This window comes from Penaeus monodon, unplaced genomic scaffold, assembly GCF_015228065.2.
Source record: "Penaeus monodon isolate SGIC_2016 unplaced genomic scaffold, NSTDA_Pmon_1 PmonScaffold_7140, whole genome shotgun sequence".
Taxonomy (NCBI): domain Eukaryota; kingdom Metazoa; phylum Arthropoda; class Malacostraca; order Decapoda; family Penaeidae; genus Penaeus; species Penaeus monodon.
The window spans coordinates 7,667-15,000 of record NW_023662262.1 but is presented as its reverse complement, the minus strand read 5'-3'; the positions used below and the strand labels follow the sequence as shown (position 1 = coordinate 15,000).

General features: G+C 37.9%; 1 pseudogene; it reads left to right on the top strand.

Moving 5' to 3' along the window:
- Positions 1 to 105: 105 nt before the first annotated feature.
- Positions 106 to 4,441, top strand: LOC119571609 (annotated as a pseudogene).
- The last annotated feature ends 2,893 nt before the right edge of the window (positions 4,442 to 7,334 follow it).

Here is a 7,334-nt window from a genome sequence, read left to right as displayed (position 1 = left end):
TTTCTCATCACCCTCTCCCTCTCTGCAGATAGACCCCAGCCAGCCAGTTTGCCAGACGAAAGGCGAAGCCAAAGTCAGCCGGCCGCACAGACAAACGACGCACCCATGCCTCGCTCCTACCTCAGGCCCTCGCGCCCGCCCTTACGCCTTCAACACTGACTACTAAATGAACTATCGAAATCCCCCGGGAACACCATCGAGTCCCGGGGAGTTCGAAATCACCACCGTCCGATGCTAGTCGCTCGTCGAGGTGGGGAGCGCGTTCGATTCCGTGGTTCACGTGGTTTTGTTTGGTGTTTTGATTTTGTGTTTTTGTTGTGTTCGTTTTGTTAGTTTGTGTCTTTGTTTGTTTTTTAAAATTTTTTCATTATTGGAATGTTTATTTTTTTTATTAAAATTTTTATGTTTTATTTTTTTGGGATATTGTTATTTTTTATTATTTTTATTATTATTATTAATTATTATTATTATTATTATTATTATGCCATTATTATTACAAAAATCATTATTGTTGTTTTCTTTGTCGTTTAATTGTATTTCTGTTGTAATGTACTTCTCTTTTATGTACAATATCATTATTGTCCCTAACAACACCCCTTTTTTTTCCAGTATTCTTTAGAGCCAAAAGTACCCAAAGTAAAACTCCATTCGTTCAAAAAATAAAAATTTCTAAAAAAATAATTGTGGTAAATAGATAGTGTATTATTTAAAAACAAAATAAAATTATCTCCATAAGAAACCCAAAAATCAAATTATTGTAAATGTGAGAGCTTATAAACACATACATTTTTAACACAATTATCTTAATTTATTTTAAGCTCGTTATGTTTCCTTTCGCTTGTCTTTTGTTTCAGATTTTGAGGAATTTTTTAGGCTTAATTTATTTTTCTTACTGACTAATGCATTTTTTCCCTATTTTCTAGTTCTATGAGTTTATTTCACAGATGTTTCCGTTATTTCGCGCTTTTCATTGGTTTGCGTTTCGAGTTATTTCGTTTTATAGTTTATTTTACAGAATGGAACAATGAAATGATAACCGTGTGGTGTGTTTATATTCTGTGTATTATATATACATATGCAGATATATACGAATATATATATATATATATATATATATATTATATATATATATATAATATATATGCCTATGTGTATATATAATGATATATAATATATATATTATTATATATAATTATATATAGATATATATATTATCCTGCCGACGCTTCATGAAATCCTCGTTCAATAAAAATCCAGCAAAAAAATATATATCCAACCGCTTTCTTCGCAGAGAAAATTAGCACTTTTTTATAAACGGCTTTTGCGTGTTCCTTCTTTTTCCCTTAAATGCTTTCTCTCTCTTTTTGTGCCTCTGATATACCTCGTAACTCGAGCCACTCTTTATTGTGCTTTTTTTTCGCTTTGTTTCGTTTTTTTCGTTTTTTTTTTGTTGTTGTTGTTGTTGTTTTTAAAAAGATTACTGTTGTCCATATATGTTTGTGTTGTTCATTTTCTTGCTGTGGCTTCATGTTTGTGATATAATTTTTTAAAATTTAAATTTGAATTGATCTGTTTTGTTGCTTTTTCATTCAGTTTTGGCTTACGATAGTATTTTGCCTATTTGTGTTTTCTGCTTCAATATGTTGTCTTTTGCGGTTTTATGGCATAATCGGTTAGGATGCAAACCTCACTCTCTCGTCCGCCACTTCACACCAATTATGGTAAGGTCAATTTTACAAAAAACTTTGCTCTGTTTGAATGCTGAGAGAACTGCCTCACCCCCCTCCCTCCCTCATCACCCCTTTAAACGTATATTTAAATGGTAAGGTAACATGAAAAAATAAGCTTTTTTTTCTCAGATTTGAATGGAGCATGGTTACCGTGAATTTCACTTTTGATGGTCTAGATAACGTTTTTTTGAATCTCTCTAATTTGGCCCCAAGTTAAAACACTTTAGGAGGAAAATCTACATAACGTTTTTCTCTTTGCGTTGTTCTGCAAATTATTTATCTCCAGAACAAAGCGAAGTGGGGGAAACGTTGTGTAAACGTTTTTCCCTTTAAAAAGTTTTTGACTTGTCGAAACCAAATCTTTAAACTAATTGTTTTAAAAGGTCTATAATTCAAATTTGTCTTATTTGAAATTGTGACTTTTCTTTTTCTCATAACTAATAAAGTAGATGTTCCAATAGTTGGTATGGAGTCAAATACTTTTGATGTTATTGTCTAGAGTAAAAGAAAACCCTGATTTAGTTTTAAAAAAGTCATCTTATTACCTTAGTTTTTTCACTGAATTGTCTGTACTCTACTTAGCATGATGATAATCTAAGTTTGTAGATTCCCGACTTGCATTGATTTTAAAAAGGTTAGCAAATTTATAGAATGAGTGTCATGCCATACCCTTATTGTCTGCATGGAAATGCCCTTCTCGACAAAGTGCATTTATCTTGTTTAAGATCAATATTAATGACCCTAGAACTACATATACTTCATTCGCTCTTGTTCACATCTTCCGTTTCCTCAGACAAACATGTTCATTAGAAAGTTACTGCATGACTTCATCTCTGTTGTCACGCATGTTGTCACATGTAGACCACCAGGTTATCGCATGACTTCACCTTTGTTGTCATGCAAATTGTCACTTGTAGGCCATCAGGTTATCGCATGACTTTGCCCCATGCATGTTGTCTCGTGTGGTGACGCCCTTCCCTCTCCCGCCCTCACAGCGCATCAAGCACTCGCCTCCCCGAGAAGTCCTGTACATGGACCGCGCCTTCAGTGAGCCTCGGTTCGTGGGCCGCGCCCGTTCGAGCAGCTATGAGTTCGAGCCCTTCGTGAGGCCGAGCTCCCTGGAGGAAGGCGACGTCAGGATCGTGACGCCCTTGCACTACAAGCACCCCTACCGCCTGCCTGTCGAGGACGAGGTAATGCCGCCCCACGAGAGCTCCGTGTGGCCCACGGGAGTCAAGCACTTCAACCTGGTCTCCTCGTATGACCTCATGTGCGGATTCCTGGGCCTTTTGCCGCCGGCTACTACGGCCACAGCTCCTCCCTCCCGCCCGGGCGCTGAGCCAGACTGGGAAGCCCGGCCCGGGCCCGCGAGTTCAAAGTCAGAGAAAACGCAAAAAATATTCGAACTGCAAAGCCTCCCCGGGTTCGGCTGAACCGCGTAGAAGGAAACGCGCGCTCTGTACCCTCCATCGTCGGATCTTTTGTTTTGTTTTTTCTTCGCTTTTTTCAACCATTTTCACTTCTTCAGGAACTCGTTGTGAATTATGGATTGAGCGTTAAAGATGCGCATGAGCATGTTCTTTTTCAACAGGGAAACGTACAGGCAACAAATAACAGACAGTGTGCGAAAGATCGGTTGAACCTTTGCACGTTTTCATCGATTTTTTTTCTCTCTCTGGCTCGTCTCGGAATGATGATTTGCGCTTATCTTCGAATCTTCCCAAATCTGATTCTTTAATTCCCTACCAATGGTATTCATAATATAAATCGGCTTTTATCAGACTTCATGAGATGATGATGATTCCTCTTCTTCAGCTGTTTACAACAAAATGATTAAAAACTGCTTGATTTTTTTTTCTTCTTGTCTCCCAAAAAGAAAAAGCTGAGACTCTGCACAGACCTCCCCGCTGTGCGCCGAAGGTCGTTGACTCTTTTCTCTTGTCCGGCAGCGGCGGAGATGCTGGCTAGTAGACCCCGTCTGGTTCCCGAAACCCCTGGGCGTGGGACAGCATCTGGGTACCCCCGCACGAGAACCGCTCCAGCCGCACTTCGCTACGAGGCGTACCGCCAGCTCATTTTGAAGTACCTCGAGCTCAGGAATCGCAAATACACCGTGGTCCTCCGGCTCTGTCCGCTCCACAAGCACTCGTAGATGACGGCAACGGTGTCCTTGTTTAACGACTGCGTGATCTTGCCAACAGGTGAAAGAAGAGCCCCGAGTGACGCTGTCCGAAGCTCCACCCGTACCGCCTGCCCGTCGAGGACGTCCGCGTGCCCCCGCACGAGAGCTCCGAGTGGCCTGCCTCCGTGCCGCACTTCAACCTCGTCTCCTCCTACGACCTCATGGTCAAATTCCTCGGCATTGGCTGCAAAGATTGCTAACGAGGGGCGGTGGTGTCAGCTTGTGAATGTGGGGCATGATGGGGTCAATTTGTTCATGAGGGGCATGATGGTATTAATTATGTTTAAAGGGGGGCATGATGTTGTCAAATTTGTTCATGAGGGGCATGATGGTGTCAAATTTGTTAACGAGGGGCACGGTGATGTGCCACTTTTGTTAAGGATGTCAAAATTGTTAATCTAGGGCCTGTTTTTTTCTTTATCTTCCTCTCATTCTCTCTCGATAGCAATCACTCTGCCTCGCATTCTGTCTGTCTCTCTCTATCTCGTCAACTGTGGGCCTGTGTGTAGTTTCATTCTTTCTTCTTTCTCTCTTTATTCTTCTCTATTTTTTTCATTCTTTTTGGACAATGTTTCACAAGACAGGAGAGGGACAAAGGTCTTCTTTGTTGTTCTTGTGATTATGTAAAGAAAATTTTGACGGAGAAATGTGCGCAAGTTCCAGTCATGCATAATCATGAATACAGGAATATTACCCTGCATTTTATTCAAGATCAGTCGTCTTATATGTAAGAATTTTTATCTGTGATCAAAGAATGTAAAGCACAAAACGCACACAAAAAAATTATACATATATCAATGAAAGGTATTTCTTTTTGTTTTATTTTTTCATTCTTTTGTTCATACTTGCCTACCTTCGCCTATCCATATTATCATGAATTGTCAGTTTACACTGATGGTCCCTTGTCTATCATAAATAAAATCTTTGGAATGTAGATTCCAGTTTGATTTTTTCGCTTTGTTCGATCATATAGTCATTTTTTCTCAATAGCATTACTAATTTTTCTATGTGATATTATTATGACCTTTATCATCCATACCATTTTATATGCTTCAGTTCTGTGAGCTGGTTCCATGGTTGGTTCCATACCTGGTTCCTTAGCTGGTTCATGGACATTTGGTGTACGTGTGAACAGAGCTTATCGCACTAATACACATGTACATGCTGATCTGAATATATATAAGATGTTGTATACAGTGTATTTTTTTTATCTCTCCTTCTGTTGGAGCCCTGTTTTGCGAAAGGAAATGCAATAAGCAATGCATAACCTATAGTTGTACATACAAGTTTAGAAACTGTACAAAACTTACTTATACTATCAATGCAAACGTTTCGAAATAATACAAACGCCATGCTAATACTAGGTTGTACAGTAAATGTAGTATAAGCCCTTATTACAAATATGTACAAGTGCTTTGAAATGGTACCTAAAACACATGATTGGTTTAATAATACAGCACAAGGATTAAACAACGCAAAATAAAGTTCACAGTAAATACAGTACTAGAGCAATAACAGTGTGGATATAGTGATTATAGAAGCAGCACGAGAGCACTGAAATCAAAATCTAATTATGGAAGGTAATACTGTCTTGAAATAGTAAGAAACTTGCACTAGTACTACACTAGGGTTTAAAAACAACACAGATCCAAACAATAAATACAGCAATAGAATTTTGAAATAAGACAGGCACCAGCAACTAAGGTCAATGGAATTACATTTGATAAAGCATGAATCAAGTAGAGTATCACTTCGTTTATTTCTTACGTACAGAGGTTCGTAATATGATGTGGAGGAAGCTGTTAATAGAGCAGTTAGTCTCTTACCTTAACCTCTGTTCCTCAGACCATAATAATTCCCGGGATGCAGTGAGCTGTAACATTTCTCAGGCACTGCCTATGTTGACACGGATTATTAAAGGAGAGCCAATCTCGCCTTCACCTTCCTGGAAAGAGAGGATTAACCAGAAAGCATCTTTTGTAAGAGTTGATATAATTGAGTCCATAGGAATTTTTCACCAATATGTCGGTTCAAAAGGAAATTGTTCACTATGGACCCCTTTGTGCCTGGTGCTGGCGTGGAATGGCTAAGACCGATTCATTTATAATACGGGTGAACTTTAAAAACCTCTAGTGAATCTAGTGAAAATTACAATGAGTTATCAATACAACAAATATCTTAAAACTAAGAAACTTATGTACCAATCCCTGTATACGAGGATGAACAATTTTATGATAATAACCAGTGTGTTGACAAGTAACTGACCTTGCTATTACGCAGGCATTGATTACTGATCATATCACTAACTCTACCTATTCACTTAGGTAGTAACATCCCTTTGGCCCAATGGATAACCGCTTACTTCAGTGTGACAGGTGCGGCACATAAAGTAGAAAATTTATCATTGGACACATATTAAATGCACTATGAAAAATAAATGAAAATAGTTCTAATACAACTTACACAATAAACGTGAACTGTGTAATTAAACTGACACTTATGCTATGAACAATTACAACTATTCAAACCCAATATCCAGATGCGAGTCACAACTAGGCATCACAAGTAATATCAGAATTTCTTAACATTTTATTTAAAGATCACAGCTTGAAACAAAAAATAGCTCACATGTAGTATTAACATAAAAAAGGCATTAATGATGAATATTAAATATTATTCAGATTGTCGAGACCACCAAATTCAAACACAATAATTTCTTCTTAATAAAAAATGATGTTTGTTTTTAAGGTAATAGAATTTCCTGTTGAAACACAAGTTCACCTATGTAATCTGCATTTTCTCTGCGATCTAAAACGATGAAAAGAAAAAAGCTAATTGCATTTTAAATTAGTAACTATGAACAGACACCATCTAGCGTAGCACGTCCTGTCCCCAAATTACTCAAGCATATGGACTCCAAGAGCATCACAACATGAAAACCACAATTAAGTATCATGCTGTGACCACGGCGGCTCAAACATGAACCTACCGTTAAAAAAAAATGGACTACTGTACATACCAAGATTTACAGATAAAAATTTACCTACCCCAATATATCGGTATGCAACCAGCCCTATATGGAAGAGGGGGATTCCAATGTCGATGGCCTATTCAACAAAAGGTTATGATGTATAGGGTCACGCATACGTTTCCTTTAGTTATTCCAATATATTATTTAATTTTCTTTGGAACAGAAAAGAACACGTTTTCTATCTTTGAAAACATGTAAGGACAGCGGTAACTACCCTATTTAGGGAGGAGTAAAATGGGATACCTGTTATTCTCATAAGAATAACTTCAGTTATGAGGAAATAGAATATGCATAGTAACAAATAATACGCATTAATACATATTTGATTAAACCATACTCCGTTTTGTAGCATATTTCGAAAAAGGAATATGTGATAGGTAAATAAATATAT